We start from the raw sequence: 20,568 nt of genomic DNA on the forward strand, positions 1-20,568 counted from the left end.
AAAGAAGTTCCGTCTGTCCTTTTTTAAGGTTCCACATGAAGTGATAGCATATAATGTTGGTATCTCATTGGCTGACTGACTTCACCTAGCATGATAATTTCTAGGTCCATCCATGTTGCTGCAAATGCCCTTCTTTCCTTTTAATGGCTGAGTAATATTCCATTGTGTATATGTACCACATCTTCTTGATCCACTCCTCTGTCGATGGACATTTAGGTTGTTTCCATGTCTTGGCTATTGTATATCATACTGCAATGAGCATTGGAGTCCAAGTGTCTTTTCGAGTCGTGGTTTTCTCTGGATAGATGCTGGATCAAATGGTAATTCTATTTTTAGTTTTCTGAGGAATCTCCATGCTGTTTTCCACAGTGGTTGCACCAGTTTACATTCCCACCAACAGTGTAAGAGGGTTCCCTTTTCTCCATACCCTCTCCAGCATTTATTGTTTGTACACTTTTGGATGATGGCCATTCTGGCTGGTGTAAGGTGGTACTTCATAGTGGTTTTGATTTGCATCTCTCTAATAATGAGTGATGCTGAACATCTTTTCATGTGTTTTTTGGCCATCTGTATGTCTTCTTTGGAGAACTGTCTCTTTAGATCTTCTGGATGCATCCCTGGGTTCAGCTCTGTGATAGGGGAAGCTGTTCATCAGCCATCCCTGTGTTTAGCTCTGTGACAGAGGACACCGTTCATCAGTCAGAAGCAACTGACTGGACAAGGCATGGACAGATCTTGAAATGCACGGAGTGAAAAACTTGCAACTAGATCCTTAGCACCATCCATGGATATACACCGAAAGTACACCCAACACTGTATCTTACATCCATAACTGCAGACACATCCCAATGGTGGTGACAGGTGGGTGAATGGGGGCCACGCTCTGCTGTCCATCCTATAGAGACAATGGTCTACTTCATACCACTGTTTTCTTCACACACCTCTTTTTTTTAAAAAAAAAATGTATTGAGGTACAGTTGATTTACAATACGGTATTAGCTTCAGGTGCACAGCAAAGTCAATCAGTTATACATTTACATATAATCCAGTCTTTTTTCCCATATAGGTTGTTACAGGACATTGAGTAGACACCCTGGGCTATACACTAGGTCCTTGTTAGTTATCTCTTTTATATTTATATATAGTAGGGTGTATGTGTTAATCCCATCCTCCCAGGTCATCCCTCTCCGCCACTGTTTCCCCTTGGGTAACCCTAAGTTGGATTTCGAAATCTGTGAGTTTGTTTCTATTTTATAACTAAGTTCCTCTGTGTTATTTTTATTAGATCCCACATATGAGTGATATCATATAATATTTGTCTTTGACTGACTTCACTTAGTATGACAATCTCTAGGTCCATCCATGTCACTGCAAATGCATTATGTCATTCTTTTTTATGGATGAGTAATATTCCATCATATAGATGTACCACATCTTTATCCAATCCTCTGTTGATGGGCATTTAGGTGCTTCCATGTCTTGGCTATTGTGAATAGTGATGAAATCAAGATCGGGATATAGAATTCCCATTGTGACTCAGTGGTTAACAAACCCAACTAGCATCCATGAGGATGTGGGTTAGATCCCTGGCCTCGCTCAGCGGGTTAAGGATCTGGCATTGCTGTGAATTGTGGTGCAGGCCGCAGATGTGTCTCAGATCCCGAGTTGCTGTGGCTGTGGTGTAGGCCAGTGGCTACAGATCCGATTGGACCCCTAGCCTGGGAACCTCCATATGCTGCAGGTTCGGCCCTAAAAAGACACACACACACAAAAAGACTGGAGTGTATGCATTCTTTTTTATGGATGAGTAATATTCCATTGTATAGATGTACCGCATCTTTATCTAATCCTCTGTCACTGGGCATTTAGATGTTTCCATGTCTTGGCTATTGTGAATAGTGCTGCAATGAAGACTGGGGTGTAGGTATCTTTTTGTACCAGGGTTTTCTCTGGATAGATGCCCCTGGAGTGGGACTGCTGCACACACCTAACTCTTTAAGTGCTGGAAAAACAAAAGAAAACAAAACAAAAAGAAAGATTTCCTGGAGGTGTGAAGAAATAATTTACCAGATCATTGTATCATTCGGGAAACGCTGAAAGGTCTGGTATCTGAGGAGTTGACACAGGACAGATGAGATGTGATGAAGGAATCAGGGGAGACACACACAATCTCCAAATCCTGGGGCAATTTAGGAGGAAAACACTAAAGGTGGCTTTACCAGGAAGGAGAAACCCTAAGTTTAAACTTTTCCTGGATCACAATTTAGCTTGAAATTAGCCAGGGAAAGGTTGACCTGATCCAATTTACTGAAGAATCTAAACTGTAAATTCCCTTACATTCAACTACTAGGCCTTGCCCCACTTGGTGGGGGAAGGAAATCACGTCTTCTAAGGCTTAGATGCCCCGCAGACGAGCTGAACAAAATCACAAGGGTGCTTATTGTCTCTGCAATTCTCAATGTGAGTTGGAAATTGATCCTCCTTAACCAAGTGATGTGGAGCTAATTTTGCTCATTAGCATGTCTGGTTACACTTTAAAAAGAGCTGCTCAGGAGTTCTCATTGGCGCGCATCAGAAACAAATCCAACTAGGAACCATGAGGTTGCAGGTTCGATCCCTGGCCTTGCTCAGTGGGTTAAGAATCTGGCATTGCCGTGAGCTGTGGTGTAGGTCGCAGACATGGCTGGGATTCTGTGTTGCTGTGGCTGTGGCACAGGCCAGCAGCTGTAGCGCTGATTAGACCCCTAGTCTGGGAACCCCCATATGCTGAGGGTGTGGCCTAAAAAGCAAAAAAAAAAAAAAAAAAAAAAGAACTGCTCTGAGTTCCCTTGTGGTACAGCAGGTTAGGGATCCAGTGTTGTTCTGCATGGGTCACTGTTGTGGCACAGGTTCAGTCCCTGGCTGGGGAACTGCGCATACCATGGATGTGGCCAAACAAACAAACAAACAAAAACAAAAAACTTCCCACTCACTGCTGAGGCAAACGCCTCATAAAAGAAAAGATCCAGATTGCGTCTTAGGGTTCTGAACCGCAGAGACTGTGATCCAGGCTTAGGACAGGAGACCCAGAGCCCCATCCAGACACCACCATGAACCACCAGCAGTCAGGAGAAGCACAGCTCAGCTGGGCAAGGGCGAGAAATGAGCTTCTAAAAAACTTCCCCCGCCCCATGTGGGCCATCCCCCAGGGCTGGATCCTTGTACAAACCCACATCCCACCCTTCCATCATCTCATTCTCTCTGACTTGCATTCACAGGAATTTTGTTCTCAAACCTACAAAAACAATCTTAGGACAGAAATCACCTTTAAGGCTATATCCTGAGAAATCCCAATATGACGATTTAACAGCCGAGGTGCTTTCAAAAAGATTATTAAAAATTTTTTTAATCGAAGTATAGTTGATTTACAATGTGCTAATTTCTGCTGTACAATAAAGTGATTCAGTTATACACACACACATATATATGTACATTCTTCTTCATATTCTTCTCTATTATGGGTTATCTCAGGATAGTGAGTATAGTTCCCTGTGCTCTACAGTAGACCCTTTATATATAATAGTTTGCATCTGCTGGTCCCCAGACTCCCAATCCATCCTTCCCTCCACCACTGGCAGCCACAAGTCTGCTCTCCAGATGGGTTCATTTGTGCCATATTCTAGGTCCCACTTATAAGGGATACCATATGGTATTTGCCTTCTCTTTCTCACCTCACTTGGTATGAGAATCTCTAGTTCCACGTTGCTGCAGATGTCATTACTTCATCTTTTTTTTCCCCCTTGACCTTCAAGGACATTAAAAATGAAGGAGCTTCATGGTGGGAATCGTTTCTGAGTCATCACAGCTCCTTACAACGCATGGGTTTTTCCTACAGTTAAGCAGTGGGTGAAAGTAAAGAGGAGAGCTGGTTTTTTTTGCCTTTTCTCTTTTTTTAGGGCCACACCCATGGCATACGGAGGTTCCCAGGCTAGGGGTTGAATCGGAACTACAGCTGGTGGCCTACACCACAGTCACAGCAACTTGCGATCCGAGCCATATCTGTGACCTACACCACAGCTCACGGCAATGCTGGATCCTTAACCCACTGAGCGAGGCCAGGGATCGAACTTGCATCCTCACGGATGCTAGTCAGGTTTCTTTCCGCTGAGCCATAATGGGAGCTCCAGGAGGAGCTGTATTTAATGGAAGGTATACTCTTAGATGAAATGATCAGAAAACACAAAACAGACATTGTTGGCCTTAATGCCTGCAGCTCTTGCCAACTGTCATTTGTCTGATCACATACTGATGTGACGGGTACTTTAGTCCCATTTCCTCAAAGACAAAGGTGGGTCCTACTTTTACAGGTTTCTCTCTGGTTCTGTGCTAATTTCTATCTTTATGGGAGTGAAGGGCATGAAAAAAAGTGAGGTTTTTTTTTTTTGTAAATCAACCGTACTTTAATTTAAAAAATAACAAATAAAATATTCCTTCCAAACTTCAGTCCTTTTTAAAAATTTTTTTCTCAAATGACTGTATCACATCTGTATTATGATAAGTCACCTCGAAGATGAAGCTGTGATTGATGTCAAGACGCTTTTATTTTTTGTATTTTTATATATCACATATTTTAATTTTTATTAACCCAACCCCCAAGTTAAAAGGAAACGGAGTCCCGATATTCTTTCTTTTCTACCATCCAACTTATTAGGGCCTTAGTACAATTCTTAGGCTGATCTTAATCATGTCATTTCTTTTCCTACGAATAATGTCTAGACAAACTCCATAAAAATGAGCTCTAGTGATCACACACATCTGATAGCACAACGTCCAGTCCCGGCTCCCATTTCACACCTAAAGGACAGTCTCTGTCCCTCCCAGCCCTCGAGGAACCAAAGATGCACCTGTAGACACAGACGTACAGCGCTGACCCGGAAGGCAGGGAAAAGTAGCTCTGGCTCCTGTAGTTTATTCTCTCCCAAGTTTTCTGCCCTTCTGGGACGGCAGGCCCGTCCACGTTGGCACGATTTTTGTTTTCCTAACCAACCTGCCACGGAGCCTACCTGTAAGCACACAGGGCTTTAAGGTGTCTCGTGAACCCAGCCCAACCTTCTCTCTTCCACCTGATTTTCCACAACACAAACCCTCCCATCCAGCTTGGTCTCCCTAACGTTCTGCTTGGATTCGAGACACCGCTGCACGGCCTCCCCACCCTTCTCCTCCTCGCCTTCAAAGCCTGGCTCGGAAACCGTGGCAGACTTCCAAGCTTCCTTCAGGATGCGCTCGCGACTCTCCCCTCGCCTGCCTGCCTCCCTCAGTGCCAGCCACTGACTTTCCACCACTCGTCAACCACGTGATGCCACCTTTGTCACTCTGATACCACTCACCACGGCAGATTTCATTAGGCACGTAATTCCTTTTCCTCAGACTACAGGCTCCTTGTGGGCAAAGCTCTCTCTCTTTTAAGCTATGGCCACAGGATTTTGGAAAATATTTGCCTCCAAATATTGACTTAGTATTCATTACTTAACAACAACAACAACAAAAAAATATATATATATATTATGTGAGTATAGTTGATTTACAATACTGTGTTATTAGCCTCAGGTGTACAGCATAGTGATTCAGTAGTTTTGCAGATTATATTCCATTATAGGTTATTACAAGACAGTGACTATAATTTCCTGTGCTTTACAGTATATCCTAGTTGCTTGAACATTTTACATGTAGTAGCGTGTATATGTTTATCCCCTACTCCTAATTTACCCCTTCCTCCCTCCCTTCTCCCCTTTGGTAACCATAAATTTGTTTTCTCTGTCTGTAAGTCTGTTTCTGTTTTGTATGTACATGCATTTGTATTATTTTTTAGATTCTGCACATAAGTGGTATGGTGTTTGTCTCTCTCTGACTCATTTCACTAAGCATAATATTCACTAGGTCCACCCACATTGCTGCGAATTGGCAGCATTTCATTCTTTTAATGGCTAAGTAGTATTCCATTGACATATACCACATCCTCTTAATCCAATCATTCACTGATGAGCGCTTGGCTTGCTTCCACTTGGCTACTGTAAATACTGTGGCTATGAACACCAAACTTATATTTTAAAACTCTAAAACCTTAGATTATCCTTAAAACAGACCTTTGATCTACAAGAAAAGCTTAAACATGTAGGAGTCATTTCATACATGTAAACCTTGTTGCAACAACCATCCTTTATCCCTCTGTCATATTCAGAGACCAAAGCCTTGAAATTGAGGAGAAATTATTCCCAGTCAACCTATAGATTCCAATCAAGGGCAAATGTGGAGCAGGAGGGGAATAAGTTTAAACAGGAATAGCGATTTGGGACTTCCTGTCGTGGCACAGCAGAAACGAATCCGACTGGAAACCATGAGGTTGCCGGTTCCATCCCTGGCCTCGCTCAGTGGGTTAAGGATCCTGCGTGGCTGTGGCTGTGGTGTAGGCCGGCAGCTGTAGCTCCGATTTGACCCCTAGCCTGGAACCTCCATATGCCGCAGGTGTGGCCCTAAAAAGCAAAACAAAACAAAACAAAAACCAAAAAAAACCAAAAAAAACAAAACAGGAATAATGATCTGTTAAAAAGGGCACCAATACCGTGGGACATGCTAAGCCAGTAACGCTTCCTAGCATTAACGTGGTACGTGTCAGGATCTATGCACACACACGTACACCTGCAGGTGTGACCAGGAGCAACACTGACTTCCAAATCAGGCGTCCACACGAATAAACAGCTGAAGGAAAACAAACACGTAGTAACTACTCTTTAGTTTGGGCTCCTTCTCAATCAAGAAAACAAAAACCTTGGAAAGAAAAGAATGCTTCCAAAAAGATGCATTAAGCAAACTAGCAGACTAGGCCTGGATCCCAGCACAGACCATCAAAGGAAAGCCTTTTTCAGGTACAGGCGGGTTGTTGCTGGGAGGCCTGGGGCGTGGAGACTAAGATTGTCCTGAAGTTTTCTGTGGTTGACTTGGGCAACAGTTTAGCATCCTTTTCCTCTGCTTGTTCTTTTTCTCAGAATTGGGTTTTTCCCTTACTTTCAGAAATGTTTTCTGTAAGCACTTAGGACCTTAAACTCTTCACTGGCACTCAAGGGTATTGAATACAATTAAACACTTAAAAGCCTAGTAATTTGACTTCTCCAGAAGAATTACCATGCTTTCATTTCGATTTTTTCCTGGGGGTGGGACCTCTTACTGAGCAAGGTAGAAAAACAAGGTTGGTTTCAGACCATCTCAATTGTGCATAGTTTCAACTATTAATAGGAGGCAGTAATTAATTTACTTAAGGCCAGACGCCACAGGAAAGTAACTGATTCGTCTACACACAAGCAAAGACCTTCACACCCAGGTAGGCTGGTCAACAGGCCCCAAGGGAAGTCTTCTCCCATCTCCAGTTTCCTGCCTCTGAACAGAAGATGCAGAAATCAGATTTTCCCAGCCTAAAACTTCACCTGAAAACAACCTAGGAACAAAAAGTAACAACCCAGCAAGATGTGAAGAGGAGCACATCAACGAAAGGAAAATCGAGTTCCACCTGGTGAAACGTCTCCAAAGGCAGACACATCAAATTTTTACTTGTAGCGCATTAAAAAAAAAAAAATGACAATCTGTCTACGGCATTTCTGGATTGTTTAGCAATGCTTAAAAAAAAAATCAAAGGAAAAAAAAAAATCCCAGTTTAAGTTGTTCTCTTGTCACACAAGCTTGTGTGCTTTCTCATCATTTCTTCAGCACATATGACCAGAGCAGCCACCATGCACTGCTCCGGGAGCTAAAATGTAGAACATCTTACTTGAATGTAAGAATTATAACTGATTGTTTTATAATCCTGTTTTTTCTCTCCTTCTGAGAGGCTCAAAATTCTTAGCTGAATTTTTCATTCCTCTTCACAGCAAAAATAAAGCTGACTTAGAGTGTGTTCATTCAGTGCTGGTATTTACAACACCTGGTTAGACCGGAAGTCGAGATCTGGTTTACATTTCTTATCTCAGGTTGAACAGATTTAAGGAGCAAAGCTCCAGCAGGACCTCCTGCTGGGTCAGTCCACCGCCTCGAACTTTTAACCCCATCTTCCATTCTCTTTGCTGGGGCCCTGGAGATGCCTCTACAGAGGCCCCCTCCTCCCCAGGCTTTTCCTGGACCCCTCCTGAGCCCAGTAACAAAGCTCTCAGACCTCTCCCTGCAAATCCAGGCCTTTGGGCATAAACACTGATCCCAGTTTTAACAGAGAGGAAGAGGTAAGGGGTTTTCAGAACTTTTCCAAGAAATGAGAACAACCAACATAAAATATAATCAGCAGGGAGCAACTGTACAGCACAGGGAACTATACTCAATATTTTGTAGTAACCTACAAAGGAAAAGAATCTGGAAAAAAATGTGCATAAATAAAAACTAAATCAATCTGCCATACACCTGAAACTAACACAGTATTGTTAATCAACTACAATTAAAAAAAAAAAAAAGCCTGAAAAAAAATGGGGACAACTAAATATTTGTTGAAAAAGCTGGATGACTCCAACCAACAATTAAGATGATACTGATGTCAGAATTTCAAGGACTGCCTATCAACCTCTCTGGGAGAAAACTCAGCACTATTAAGGAGCTCAACGGTGGAATTTGATAATGACTCAAATTTACGAAGAATTTGACAAAGGCGTCTTGGCTATTGAAGCTGTTGGCTCGTCAACCTCACCCACTTTGGAAAACAAAAACAAGACTAAGATGAGAATTAGCCAGCAAATATAAAAAGTATAAATACAAAAAATGCGCTCACACACACACACAAAAACCCACATTATATTTTTATGTGAATTTTCAAGTTCTCTGATGACATTCTTCCGGTGGTTGAGAGGGGAAGGGTCTCACGTCTGGCCCACAATAGGTAGATTGAATCATATAAGGTCGTCATTTGCGTTGGTAAAAAAATAGTGGAATACCAGTAATTTTGTAAAGGTTTTGGAATCAAATTGATAATTAACATCGTAAAAAAAGTGAAGTGTTCCTTAAAGTTTTGGTTGCAGTATGGCTTTATTACCCGTTGATACCAAACTGTGTTTCTTCAGAAGATACCTCTGAAATCACATTAGGAATCAACAGGGGAAGGAAATAGTAACAGATTCATCTGGCATGCAATGGACAGACACTCTGACTCATGAAGTGCAGCTGCCTATATGAGCAAGAACTCAGTCAACAAACTCATGGGTTCTCTGGTGTGTGCAGAGGACAAGTTAGCACATGAGAAACTGAGGTCAGAAAGAGTTGGGTTTAGGCCTTAGCTTTCCACTCTAGAAGAGTGAATGCGTTTACAAACTTTCTCTGCCCCAGCACTTCTTTTCAACACTGGACATGTTCAGTGCCATACCCTTGTCTGTCCCAAAGCATCTCCACCTTCATCTTTCCATCCTCCTTTCCTCAACGCTAAGCACCCCACTCAACTCAGGTTGTTGCCTCAATGTACAAATATCTCCTGCACAGCATACCCAGAACATGGGCCACGCATGACCTGTCAGTGGGTAATGCCCCCAAACTCAAGGCTAAATTCTTTGGCATGATAAGTGAAGCCATGGTTCTACCATTTTGATTTGCCACTGTCCTGCCCTTGTTGGCCTGGCTCCCATGTTGCATCTTCTTCTAAGAAAGGGTATCTTTGTCCTCTTGCTCCTGAAACATTTGTGAGCCGCTCAGGTTGACTCCTATCTGACATCTGTATCTCTGTTACTGCATCACAAGTTTCTCCAAGGAAGAAACCACACTTACCGACCTCTCTATTCCCGGCTGCACCCAGCATGGTTTAACAAACTTAAATGTTCACAAAAGCTCTTTAGACTCTGAATCTTCACAGAAAATGCCAAATGTGCCACTTTGGAAAACAGCCACTGACCAAATTCACCTGTTTAGTGTAGTATAAAAGAGCAGAGGCATCTTTTTTTTTTTTTTCCACACAAGACACTTCCCTCAAGTAAATGGTACAAAATAAACTATTATACATACACTCACAGAATTACGTTGGTAAGAAGAACTGTGGTGAATCATTAATTTATAATCTCCAGTTTCAAAGTCTGAAAGGGCCTGAGAAGTCATTTAGTCCCGCCCCCAATTTTATAGACATCAGGAATCCGAGGTCCACAAAGGTAGTAGAGAACCAGACGGTGATACAGCTATTTGGTGTTGAAACCTTGGTGGAGAGAGTTAAGTACTGCTCTTTTCCCCTATGCCAGGCTCTGTTAATCAGTTGATGAAAAAAATAAAAGGAAATCTGCAAGCACACAAAAGAGAAGTATATGAGGATGGATGGGTTTGTATCTCCAATGACTACAGCTCAGGACTTCAGATCAATAACTAAAATAGGTAGAATATTAAATATTTCAAAGTACTAGTCAGATAACTAGTCTTCTGGGAGGAGCAGAAGCTGGAAGAGAAAGCTCAAAAAGAGACAAAAGCCAAAAACTAGGATAAAGATTTGAGAAAGAATACACTACACCAACCAAGCCCTATAAAAATAACTGCACTTACTCACATGAAAGATGCTAGTGCTATAAAAGCTAATGCAGAAGAGAATCGAGCCCTTGAATAGACTTTTCTTCAAAGAACGTTAAATTGTGTAGCTACCATGGAAAACAGTTTGGTGGTTCCTCATAAGCTCACTGCTCACAATAACCAAAAGGTGGAAATGACCCAAATGTCCATGAGCTAATGAATGGATATGCAAACTGCGATAATACCCAAACAATGGAGTATTACTCAGTCATGAAAAGGAATGAAGCCTGATTCATGCTACAACATGGATGAATCCTGAGAGCACTGTAAGTGAAAGAAGGCAGACATATATTGCATGATTCCATTGATATGAAATTTCCAGAAAGGCAAATCCATACAGACAGAAAACAGATTAGTGGTTGCCAGTGGCTGGAGTAGGGGGAAATAGGGAGGGACTGCTTAATGGGTAGGGAGTTTCCTTTTGGGGTGATAAAAAAGTTCTGCAACAAGATACTGGTAATGGTTGAAAAGCATTATGAATGTACTTAAAAAAATTTATACATGTGCAGTTTATTGAATGTCAATTATACTGCCATAAAGATATTTGAAAGAAAATTTTAAAAATGAGAAAAGATACATCAAGCATATATTAACAACAGCAACAATGATAATAACACTTCTGGTTATACTGCATTAGGCAAAAGAGACTTTAAGGCAAAAGTTCTCATTAGGGATAAAAGTAACTATGTAATGATAAAAGTTCAATTCCTATTAGATACTGCATGCCTAACGATATAAATTTACGAATGTGTATTGTTAGATATTATAGTAGGAAGTTGTGGAGTTCCCTTGTGGTGCAACAGGTCAAGGATCTGGTGTTGTCATTACAGGAGCTCGGGTCTCCGCTGTGGCTCAGGCTTGATCCCAGGCCTGGGAACATCCATATGCTGTGGGTGCAAGCCGTTAATTAATTAATAGAAAGCTGTATATACAAATAATCTCAGAATGTTTTTTTAGCTCAAATACAAGGAGATATTGACAAAGACCCCATTATAATGGGATCTTTCAATATACCTTTCTCAATTATTGAATAAGTGGAGGACACAAAGTTCGTACGGAATAATGCAATTAATAAGGTTCATTTAATGGATATCTAAGCCTCAACAAAAAAAATGAAAGAAGATACATTCTTCTCAAACACATATGATGTGAATGTACTCCATGCCACTGATTTTCACCTTTTAAAATGATAAATTCAAGTTATATGTATTTTACCACAATTAAGCGAAATGAAAGAGAACCAAGTCTTCACAGTGGCAGGGTCTCTGGAAATACTACCTGAAGTTACAGTTCATAAGGAGCCATCACATCCCTATTTGAGAAGGCAGAGTTTCCTTCCTGACACATTCCTTAGCCACTGATGCCAACTGCATGGATTATAAACCCATGCACTATTACCACTTTCTTAAAACAGGATTTCGGATGCATGCGGTGGGTCTGGGAGGGGGACAAGGCGCTGCTGAGATGCGCAGCCTCACAGCTGCTCCCTACAGAGGCTGGACCACCGTGTCCATATGAACAAAGGCTGGACTCACACCCATCCAAGACAGGAAGGCTGCAGCCCCCAGGGGTAGATCTGCCCAGCCCATCCTCCTGAGAACAGGCAGGTAGCTGTAAAGCCACCAGCCCTGCCACAAGAGAGGGCAGTGGGAATGGAAAAGAAAAGCTGCCCTTTACCAGTGAAGTAAACGGCTCAGGTTGGGGGATGCTCCTAGGATTCCGCAGCCCGCCCAAGTGGATAAGATGCACTTGAACTCTTGTTCCAGAGGATGCCGCGTTCCCAGCTCTGCTCCACCCAGGCCTTTCCCGTCTCTCCCCTCAGGCATCAAGGCTCCCCTCTATCTCCTGTCGTTATTTGAGATGATCCTGACAATCAACAGAGTGCCAACCGCAGGCTCCTTAGGTGTCTGAGAACTTAGGAACCATGGCCAGGTGTATCTTTAGCTCCTGAGGAAGGCTTATTTGATCTGCTTTTAATCAGTTTGGGCTGTAATCAAGACGTGTTTGTATGTCCCATGCTGAGTTCAGCACTCAGCACATTGTAGGTGGTCAAACAAGCCTGTAAATATTGCTGAGTGAATTAACTGAAACAGGCAAATCCCGCTCCCCCACAAAGGGAGCCATGGGGCATCAAACATATGCACGTTTTCTTAAAAGCATCTCTCCTCTTTTCAGCCTTCTCTTAATTATCTGATTTTGGCTTTCTGATTTCTAGTAGTGGAGAAAAAATGCATTACTTTGAAATTATCAGCATCCAAAATTTTTCCATAAGGGGGGGTTCTTAAGCGCTGCTACTAGGGCATACATCCAGTCCTTTAAAAATGGCTATTACTGGTCTGAGCAAGAAACTCACACAAGATTCCATACATACAGTGTAAGGTCTGGCAAGAGAGATTTTAGACAACTTCCACCCTTCCCACCCAAATCCCGAGTAAATAGGGCATTTGTTTGTATTTCCACATTGGCCTCTTGAACCAAAATACCTCCTCCACCTAGAAACACAATCTGTAACATTCAGACACGGTGCTAGGAGGCAAAGTTTTCAGTGCATGCTACAGCACTAAGAATGTAGTGCTTTTAAAAAAAAAGTGGAAAAGCATCTTTATAAATTAGGTCCTTCTTGGGAATATTTCCTCATGTTTACCCTTAGACCTGGGTTGGTGTTTCTATATCTTTCGGAATATGTATATATATATATTTTTTCCCAGAATATCTATCTATCTATCTATCTATCTATCCATCTACCTCAAAGCTGTTCTTCATTAAAACTGGGGCCAGAGGAACCTTCCTCCTGCAGTCTCCACCAACAGACCTGAATGGTCTACTCTGTGTGTGGGGGGGAAAGACACAAAATTCATTTTCTTCTATTCTTAGTTTTTGCTCTACACAAGCTAGGTCCTGGCAAAGAGTTAAAAAGTTTTCTGAGGTTAGTTCCTGCGGTTTGGTTGGGTTTTGTTTTTTTAAAGGCTAGATGCTTAAATTTAGACTCCGTAAAACAATACTGGGAAACTTTCAAAGTCGGGAGAAATACTGGAGTTTATTTTATTGCCTTTTGTTAAACTGCATCACATCGGCCACATTGTCTTTTTAAAAAAACCCCTCTCGACCTGGCTCCCTGGCAGATCCTACGTTCCCGCATGACGCAGCTCCCTGGTGGGGGTCGGGGGTTGGGGAGGGGGGCGGGGACGAAAACCTACTGGTCACTTTTCGCAGGACCCAACTTTAGCAGGTGGCTCCGGCCATCTCCTGCCAATGTGAGGCTCCCGCCGTCCTCTCGGAGGCGTAAGGGACACAGCGCCCCGGGAGTTCCAAAGACTGAGGAGGCAAATGGAACTCCGCGGAGGGCGCTGGGGACACGACACGAGTGTTGGGACAATCTGGACGGTTCTGCGCGCAAAACTAAAATCTTGCCCACGGGCCACCGTGGGCCCCCCGCCAGGAGAGCCTAGAAATCGGAAAGCGGTGCCTCCTTCTTACCAACCCCGATCCAGGCGGCAAGCGAACCCCCGGGATCCCGAAAGAGCCACCAGGTTTCCCGGGTGGGAGGCCCCTCGGACGGCGCCACAGTCCTTCCTAACTTTCCTGGGACGGTGGCGATGCGCAAGAGAGGGAGAGCGCGCAAAAAAGATCCCTGTCGGGTGGGCACCGGCAGGGACGCGTGGGAAGTGCAGGCAGCAGGCTCCTGAGAAAAGGGGGTCCCTCTTCCTCACCTGGACCCCACCCGCGCCCAAACCTCTCCCGACCAGCTCCAAACGCCGCCCCGCTGAGCGACGTGCGTGCGGGGCAAGGGGATCAGCTGCCAGGACGCCCTCCCCACCCTCCAACCCTGTCGGGGATCAAGAAGTCCGCACTCACCTGGAAGGCGCCCCCTCCCCGGGGGCCGCAGGCGCCCACCCGGACCGTGACCCCGAGCAGAGCCCTCGCGCCGCGCGCTCGCCTGGGTCTTGCCCGACTGTCCCGGACCGCCCCGCGGCGCGCTGGCTCCTGCGCGCCCCCGCCGCGCGCTCCCGTTGGCGCTCGCTCATGCGCACTCCCCGCCGCGCGCTCTGCACCACCCTCCGTGCGCGCGCTCCCGGCTGGGGCTCTGCCCCTCAAACTCTCACGGCGCGCGCCCGGGGCATTTAAAGGGACAGGCCCCTCGCGTCAGCTCTGTTTCGCCGGGGAAGTCGGTGTCTCTGCGAGGTTAGAATTAGGGAGGGTCTGAGCGAATCCCCATCCCCATAAGGAGAAAAAGAGATTTGCCTTTGAAGATCTGAATAAGACGGGCCTTCCCCTCTTATACACCCCCATAGTCCGTTCCGAGAGGTTATTTTTATATGTAATGGCAATAATAATACCTATCACGTGTCGAATTCTTACTACCCCTAGACAAGGCATTTAACACACACACACACACACACTTCATTTACTCCTTAGAACAACCCCTTGATTTCTTACCCTCATTTTACAGAGGAGGAAAACAGGTTCAGAGAGGCAAAGAAACTGGTCCCAGAGGTTTTGACCCCGGTGGCTTGATGCCATAGCTTTATCACCGTGGAAATATCCGCTGAGGTTAATAGTTGGTTATGGAAGGCTTTTGTAAGTTGGTGGAAGTTAAGCTACTGGTGTTTCCAGGGGGTGGAAGGACTCTGTAGGTAGGGAGAAAGCAAGAGTTACGCGGTTTAATTAATTATAGGGTTTGATATATACTCCAATGGCAGACGTTATAAAACCCATATTTCAAAGTGCCGGTTGTCCTTATCCCCATTTCACAGAAAACTAAGGAAGGAAGTGTCTGGTTGCACAGGATGACTGAGTCACTGGCAGTGCTCAGGGCTGAGCCCCAATTCCTTAGTCCTTATATCATTTCTTTGCCCTCCCCAGGAAGAGATACCTGATTAAAGGGAAGAAAACTTTTTTACTAATAACACACTGGCCTCATCTAACTCCCCGAATCTTTAATTAATGTTTACAAAACACTTTAATCTACCCCACTTGCTAGTTAATTAGGCAAGTATTATTATCCCCCTCTTTCTGAACCAAATCCAGGAGAGATTCAATTCTGCCAGTCCTTAATCCTTGTTGAATAATGGGCGTAAGCTTTCTGTTCATGTTCTTTTTTTCCCCCCCTCTTATATTTTGTTCCATATTGTTAAACACTAATGCATTTATCATGAATTGGCTTAGTAAAAATTAAATAATATTAAATACCCACAGGGGAGATGTAATATGGACAGCTCCTGTCTTTCAGGAACTCAGATAAAGAAAAAAGACATTACGGCAAGTGCTTCCCAGACTTGGTTTTTTGTTGTTTGTTTTCCTTTGCAGTAGTGTTCTATTTGCTTGATTAAGCTTTTAGGCTATGTTTAGCTTGCTTTTTTAAGCTTACTTAAAAATTTTTCATGTACACATTATCTTTTGTGTAAAAATTAAATTTTACACAGTATCTTTTCTTTCAGGTGAAGAGGAGATGAGGAGGAAGTAATTGAAGGATGGTGGGATTAAGAAGGAAGAAAGGGGAAATAAAAGGCAAAAAAAAAAAAAGGTGGGGAGTGAAGGAGGCAGGAAATGAACAGGGCAGAAAATGGGACAGGTTTCAACCAAGGCACCAGGCGGACGAGGCCAGTCCTGCTAGCTCATACCTGATCTTTGTGGGAATCGTGAACAGATGGCCCTTCCTCAGGGCTTGTGTAGACCTGGCCGGTGCCCAGGGTGAGTACCTGAGCTCAGGCTGCCTTCCAGTGCCCCCTGCACCCCTGCGCAGGCACCTCTGTGCCAACTGAGCATTATTACCCAAAGGCACTAGACAGCGAGAAAGGGCATAAAGTGAGCTAAGAAATGAGAAACAGCTTAGAGGGGGAATTTAAAGATTGTTATTCCTAAAAGTATTTAGGTAACATCAAGGGAGAAAGAACAAAGAAACATCTGGAGGGTCTTTGGACGTGTTATCGTTACTGCTTTAAAAGCCTTGAAATTGGAAGTTCCCAAGTGGCACAGTGGGTTAAGGATCCAGCGTTGCTGCAGCTGTGGCGAAGGTTGCAACTGCAGCAAGGTGGCCATCCCTGGCCCGGGACCTTCCACATGCTGGATACAGGACCAAAAAAAAAAAAAAAAAAAAATCATGAGATTGACAAAATTTTACTTTCTATTCACTCAACTTTGTACTAAATGTCTTCTGAGGCTGGTTTCTGCTAAGAAAATGCTGGTGAGGAGTTTCCATTGTGGCTCAACCATTAACCAATCTGACTAGCATCCTTGAGGACGCAGGTTCAATCCCTGGCCTTGCTCAGTGGGTTAAGGATCTGGGGTTGCTGTGAGCTGTGGTGTAGGTCGAAATCTCTGCTTGGATCTGGTGTTGCTGTGAGCTGTGGTGTAGGTTGCCGACGCAGCTGGCATCTTGCATGACTGTGGCTATGGCGTAGGCCAGTGGCTACAGCTCTGATTTGACCCCTAGCCTGGGAATTGCCCTAAAAAGCAAAAAACAGAAAAGAAAAGAAAACGCTGGTGATAGATCGACCCAAATATTAGACAATTATTCTTATTTACTTTATGTAAATTAAGAATTTTTAAAGTAAACTTTAAAAATTTAAGCTAAATTTTTTTGTGTATAAAAATAATTACTATGTAAAATTGACTTGACAAACGGCTATGTCTATAATGGCCACTAGAGGGAGGTAGACAGGAAAGGAAGAAAGAAAGAATGGTTAGTTTACTGAAAAAATTAAAGCATTTTAGAGCTGAAAGAGATGTCAAAAAACCATGATTTTGCTTTATCCCTCTTCCATTTAGAAAATGCATACCCTTGAGTTATTTGCCCTTTTTGAGACTCAGTTCCTCAACTGGGCAATGCAGCTATTAACACCTACCTTGGGAGCTAAAACAAAATTACGTTTGGAGTTCCCGTGGTGGCTCAGCAGAAACGAATCTGATTAGGCGCCATGAGGATGCATGTGTGGTCCCTGGCCTCGCTCAGTGGGTTAAAGATCCGGTGTTGCTGTAGCTGTGGTGTAGGCCAGCAGCTGTAGCTCCTATTGACCCCTAGACTGGGAACTTCCATATGCCACGGGTGGGGCCCTTAAAAAAAAAAAAGCAAAACAAAAAGCAAAAAAATTGTATTTACCTGAACAAGTAGCAGACGAGGAGAGTTAAGAAAATCACGAAAATGAAGAAAAATATGGGACATGCCCTGTTTATTATTTAAACATAGTATAATGTAATTTAAAGTATCAAAATAGAGCATTAGCAGATATTAAATGATACAGATAATAAAATGGAATAGATAACCCAGAAAAAGATAGTGTTGCTATAGTGTAGATTTTAATACGTGATCCAGGAGTCATCTAAAAATAAGTGAGAAGTTCCCATCCAGGAGCAGTGGAAATGAATCTGACTAGGAACCATGCATGAGGTTGCGGGTTTGATCCCTGGCCTTGCTCAGTGGGTTGAGGATCCAGCGTTGCTGTGAGCTGTGGTGTGGGTCGAAGACACGGCTTGGATCTGGCGTTGCTGTGGCTCTGGTGTAGACCGGCGGCTATAGCCCCGATTTGACCCCTAGCCTGGGAATCTCCATATGCTGAGAGTGTGGCCCTAGAAGTGGCAAAGAGACAAAAAAAAAAAAAAAAAGAAAAAAAAAGAGGTGAAAAGGGGACGAATTCTCAATAAATGAACTTCAGGAAGCTACTAATTTGAAAACAATCAAGTTAAGCTCTTGCTTTTCGTTCTGTGCTAAAAGAAATTTCAGCTACATAAAAGAATATGAAAAGTAGGAGAAAATTTAGGCAAATCTTAATGTAACCTCAAGATGGGAGGAGAAAAGAAATGGAAAAATCATGAAGGAAATGACCAGTAGACTAGATTACATTAAAGTTTTAAAATTCTGGGAAAAAATGCCACTTGCAGCAACATGGATGGACCTAAAGATGAACATAGTAAGTGAAATAAGCCCGACAGAAAGACAAATCTCATATGATATCGCTTATATGTGGAATCTAAAAAAAGAAAAAGAACTTATTTCTGAAACAGAGAGAGACTCACAGGCATAGAAACAAACTTATGGTTATGGGGGGGGGGTCATAAATTGGGAAGCTAGAATTAACATACACACATGACTATATATGAAATAGATAACCAACAGGGCCCTACTGTATGGCACAAGGAACTGTACTCAGGAGTTTGTAATAACCTATAAAGGAAAAGAATCTGAAAAAGAATATCTATTTATCTGTAAAACTAATCACTGTGCTGTACCCCCAGAAGCTAACACAATATAGTAAATCAACTCTCCTTCAATTTAAGAAGTTTTAAAATTCTGAGCCATTGTGGCTCAGTGGTAACGAGCCTGACTCACAGCCCTGAAGATTCTGGCTTGATGCCTGGCCCCGCTCAGTGGGTTAAGGACCCGGCGTTGTTGTGAGCTGGAGGTTTTAAAGGATGACAACAAAGTGGTTCCAAACTTCCTGAAAGCATGTAGCCGACACGCTGCCGCGTCTGTATCCCAGGTGTGTGTTCTGAAGGAGAAAAACGGGGGGAAGGGACAAAGTTGGAAGAAAACGGTAAGTAAGGTTTATCTAAATTCCACACTAAGATTCTGAGAGGGAAGCAAGGCTTTCAAAAGCTCCCGGGGGAACCAAGTGCCGTTCACTCAAGCTTCAGGACCTGCCAAGTGACCGAGGTCCCAGCAGGAGGAGAGAAGGTAGGGGGCCCATTCGTGCTTCGTCCGGAAATCATCAGTCACCTCTTCTTCCTAGGGGTAAAGTCTAGGAGATGGAACAGTGAGCATCATGGCGAAGCTCCCTGTCCACAGGAATTTATGGTCTAGGAGGGCTTCGGGGGATGCAGACAAGATGCAGAAGATAAACCGGTGAATCACCTCCCATCTATTCACCTCCAGGTGCAAAGAAGTGTTTCTGTAAATAAAATGATGGGAAGGTGAACGGCATCCGCCCCCCGAGATAAGCCGGAGGACTCATGGGTTGGCGGAATTTGGCTTGCGGACAAGTGGTTTTGCTTCTGCTGCTCTCTGGCCAGCTTTCAGTTTATAGATGGAGCACGCAAAGCTGATGGGCTTTTGGAAAAGAATGCATGGAACCAGGGGATAGGAGAGCCTTGGGAAGATTCCTGTGCAAGTGGCTTTTAACCCCCTCCATCTTCCCACAGACTAACACCTCCTCTCCTCAGGAGTGCTTTGGGGGTGAACCTTATTCTCAGGAGATTTGAATATGGGCTGAAATTGGCATCAAGTGGATCTCAGGTAAGAGCTGGGACCCAATGAAGCCCAGTTCTATTTGTGTTACAGACACAAGAGGTGGCAGATTTGCAAGCAGAAATGAGTCCTGTGCGGTGGATACTTAGCATTCCTAGCTTGTGTTACTTCCTGCGAAGCTGAATTCTTTGAAACCCATTTCAGTTAAAAGTTTTCATTCTGAGTTCCCGTTGTGGATCAGAGGTAATGAACCCGACTAGCATCCATGAGGACACAGGTTTGATCCCCGGCCTTTCTCAGTGGGTTTAGGATCCAGCATTGCTGTGAGCTGTGGTGTAGGTCACAGACACAGCTTGGATCTGGCATTGTTGTGGCTGTGGTGTAGACTGGCAGCTCCAGGTCCATTTCGACCCCTAGCCTGGGAATCTCCATATGCTGCAGGTGCAGCCCTAAAAAGACAAAAAGAAAGAAAGATTTCATTCTACTAAATTTCTGAGTTTGAGGGCCAATGTGTTTCTATACAATTCCGTTATGACTCAAGACAGAACTTCCTGGGAGTTCCCGTGGTGGCTCAGTGGTTAACAAATCCAACTAGGAACCATGAGGTTGCAGGTTCGATCCCTGCCCTTGCTCAGTGGGTTAAGGATCCGGCATTGCCATGAGCTGTGGTGTAGATCGCAGACGTGGCTCAGATCCTGCGTTGCTGTGGCTGTGATGTAGGCCGGTGGCTACAGCTCTGATTAGACCCCTAGCCTGGGAACCTCCATATGCCGCGGGAGCAGCCCCAGAAAAGGCAAAAAGATAAAAAAAAAAAAAAGACAGAACTTCCTCTTTGATGTGACCTT

General features: G+C 43.8%; 1 protein-coding gene across 1 annotated transcript in view; it reads right to left on the reverse strand.

Annotated features, from left to right (window-relative positions):
- The window catches only part of PROSER2 (proline and serine rich 2), a 44,455-nt gene extending 29,930 nt beyond the window's left edge, over positions 1 to 14,525 (reverse strand). Inside the window, exon 1 of the mRNA XM_047755109.1 lies at positions 14,398 to 14,525. The gene's annotated coding sequence lies outside the window, so the exon portion shown is untranslated. The remainder of the gene's footprint in view (positions 1 to 14,397) is intronic.
- Between the last annotated feature and the right edge of the window lie 6,043 nt (positions 14,526 to 20,568).

This window comes from Phacochoerus africanus, chromosome 12 (genome assembly GCF_016906955.1).
Source record: "Phacochoerus africanus isolate WHEZ1 chromosome 12, ROS_Pafr_v1, whole genome shotgun sequence".
Lineage (NCBI taxonomy): Eukaryota > Metazoa > Chordata > Mammalia > Artiodactyla > Suidae > Phacochoerus > Phacochoerus africanus.